The sequence below is a fragment of the Terrapene carolina genome, unplaced genomic scaffold, assembly GCF_002925995.2.
Source record: "Terrapene carolina triunguis isolate 2854851 unplaced genomic scaffold, T_m_triunguis-2.0 Scaffold121, whole genome shotgun sequence".
In the NCBI taxonomy this organism is placed as follows: domain Eukaryota; kingdom Metazoa; phylum Chordata; order Testudines; family Emydidae; genus Terrapene; species Terrapene triunguis.
This window is the reverse complement of record NW_020664472.1, coordinates 1-3,518: the sequence shown is the minus strand read 5'-3', so window position 1 is coordinate 3,518 and position 3,518 is coordinate 1.

Sequence of the window (3,518 nt, the reverse complement as noted above, 5' to 3'; positions counted from 1 at the left end):
AAGACAATTTCTCTACCTTCCTATTCCAGTGAAGACAAATAAAATGCTTCCCTGGCTTCTAGAGTGAGGGTGAAGGCACAATGATTGTTCAAACAGTTTAGAGGAAAATTTAATTATCCTACAAAAAGAGTTGTAATTTGCTGTTCATGCACTTAAATGCAGTTGGCCAGATCTTTAGTGTAATTTGGCATTAACTTCACATAATTTCCCCATTAGCCTCAAGGTCTCCCTCCAACCCCCATCTCCAGATTGCTCTGTGACTTATACTGTCAAAAAGGTGAGTAGGGTAGACTAATATTTCTTAGTGATGAGAAAGGGTCAATGTGTCTCAAAGAATCTTTATCTCAAAAAGAATAAACTATTTATCTTTTGTATCTGGCTAAACTTCATTCTCAGTCATTTTACTATTCTATGTTACTCTTTTATGTTTTGCTGCCATTGCTCAGAATTATCTTCTCCTTCTTCATGTACTTGGATTTTGTCACACACGCACACACATGCACAAACGCACAGACAGTTTGAATTCATCACAAAAATTGCATCAACTCTTATTTTAGCCTGACTTTCCCTACAGCAAATAGACTATGTATGACATTCTTTCATAGCAAGGAAGGGCTTGTGTAAACTGTTATCTTTCTTAAAGAACCTAAATACAAAACTAAAACTGTGTAATAGACTGTCCACAGAAGGTGCTGTAATAAAGTTATTTGGAAACCAAGGGAAAGATTTTCAAAGGCATAAGTGGCAGCTAGGTGCCTAACTCCTCCTTATTGTTAATGGGAGTTAGGTGCCTAACTGCCATTTATGCATCTGAAAGTCTTTCCTCAGCTCTATTTGTTGTTAATTTTATATTACCGGTAACTCTTTCTGCACTTTAAAGATCCAGTCCTGCTCCAATAGAAGTTAAATCATTGACTGCAAAGGTCCTTATACTGTTTAGTACTTAAAATATGGACAAGAAAAGGAGATCTCCAAAATGCACAGCATCAGGACAAAAATTCATATGTCTTTGTCACTGCACATTATTGTATGCTTATGACACTGAAAGAAGGTGTTGTATTAGCATGAGCAAGCCCAAGTATGGTGTAGTACTTACACTATGCATGGGAAAAAGGGAACTGTTAGCAGAAAATGGAAAAAATATCCCACAAAGAAGAGGTGGTGAGGCTGCACCCAATCCTGAAACAGTGCAAGGACCATAAACACCCCAGAGCCCTGTCCCTCCAGCCAAGTGTGGAGGGGCTTAGTATGGGGGGATCCAGATGTGGGTTGAGAAGGTTCTGTGTGGGGCAATCTGGGTGCAGGTGGCTCAGTGGCGGATCTGGGTGTGTGGGGGATCTGGATGCACAGGGGCTTGTTGGGGGATTATAGGTGCAACACTAATGGGACTCTGCAGTGGGGTCCAGGTAATGGTGGTTGGGGCTCAGTGGGGGGCAGTGACTGGGGAGGATAGAGCTCAGTGGGGGGGTCTGGGTGTGGGGGATTCTGGGGAGTCCAGATGCTGGGGGAGTGGGGCTCAGTGGGATGGGGATCTAGGGGCAGTTGGTTGAGGCTTGGTGGGGAGGGGATCCGGGTGCAGGTGGCTTGTCAGGGTGGTCCAGGTGCAGGGGGAGTGAGGCTCGGCGGGGGGGGATGGGGTTCTGGGTGTAGGGGGGTTAGGGTCACTGGAAGGGTCTGGTTATGAGGGGGTCTGGATGCACGGGGGTTGGGTGGATGGGAGAGCATCTCCCCATACAGTGATCCCTTCCCCTGCAGCTGAGGAGTGATGGGTGCAGGAAGCAGGGGGAGGGGAGAGTTTTCAGAGCTTCCTGCAGCCCAGGGAGAAATCTTGGGGTGGGTCTGACCCAGGCCCAGATACCATGCAGGGGAAGAGGAAGTACCGTCCTCCCCAGCCCAGCCAGGACTAGCAGCTAAGCCCGGCACAAGGTAGGAGCCACAAGCCAGGTCTTCCCCATTCCTGCCTCCTGTTCCACTGTGATTTACCTCTCTGCCAGCTGCCCTAGGCACCCAAAACATACTGCTGGGCAGGTCACATGACCGCTCTTGTTGCTTCCCTTTGTTTCTCCATCAGAAAGTCATTTTTCTGTGGGGAAGGAAAGAAATCTGCAGGGGACATGAATTCTGCACATGTGCAGTGGCGCAGAATTCCCCAAGGAGTATTATAATTATCTTTAAACACTATCTACAAGATCTGTTTGGAAACAAGTTTCAAATTAAACTCAAAGCATCTTGTCAATAGAAGTTAGGATTTGAACTTTCTTTTTCTCCCCCAAAAACAGTTTTAAAAGTTATGGCCACATTTTTCAAACTTGGGGGCATAAATCTGGGCACATAACTCCATATTTAGGCCATGATCCTGCAATTAATAGCATAAGGCACAACAGTCCACCCATGTGCTATCATTAGCAGGATTGGGACCTTAAGCAATTCAACAAATGAGTTGATTTTCAGAGGGGTCCTCATTTAAGTCAATTATGATTTTGGGGTGAAAACTTTCCACTGATAAACTTATGCAAATGAATTAACCAACCAAGTGCTCCTATTAGCACCCCTAATTCTTTTATGGATGCAAAAAGTGAGGATGCCAGTTCAAATGTAAATTGAACATGAAAATGTAGGCCTATGAATATAAATGGCTTAAGAAATTCAACATACAATTACATAGTTAGAATACAACAATAATAATGGAGAAGGGAATAAATGAAGAGTGTGAAGAATCAAAAAAGAGATTTAGAGAATAGTCAGGGCATCAAAATACACTGAGGGTTGTCTAGTGGGTGAGAGAAGAAAACTGGTCCTGGGTCTTATTCTGACTGTCTTCTTTTGTGTTTGTGGACAAGTCACTCAATCTTTCTATGCCTTACTTAACTATAAAATCCTTCTTGTTATTATATCTGCTTACTCATGGAGGCACTTGGGAGGCTTAATTAATACACAGATTAGGGGCAAATCTTTACTTATACCATTGACTTCAGTTGGATTACTTCCATAATTTGTGCATGTAAAGTTTGCAGGAACAGGTCATTACATTAGAAGTACTTTGAAATCATGGGATGAAAGGGTCTGTCTGCAATAAGTTTAGTATTGTGTATTATTTTTACTACCTTCAAAACCTGGAAGGAAATATTTCCTTCTACTTCTGAGAGATCTGTCCACATTTAATGGGAGAGTGGCAACTGTAGTTTTCACAGAGAGTCAAAAGTGTGTGATTACTAGCACCCAAGTGATCGTCTGTCATATCTTATCTAATTTCCAAACTATTACTCTGCCATCAAATCTTCAAAGTCTTCCAAAACTGTAAATCAAAATACACATTTTTAACAATTTGGTCTCTTGTACCAAAAGAAAGTTTAAGATTCTCAGATATATTGTCCCTCTAGCTATTTAATTTCTTGTCCGAAAGGTTTTCTGTGGAATTGAAAACAGTTGCCATTAAGTCTCATGAAATTACTGTGACCTCTATTTTGTCTTGGTTAACCTTGTACACTCAAGGCTACCTCTTATTTCCCACATTTCCA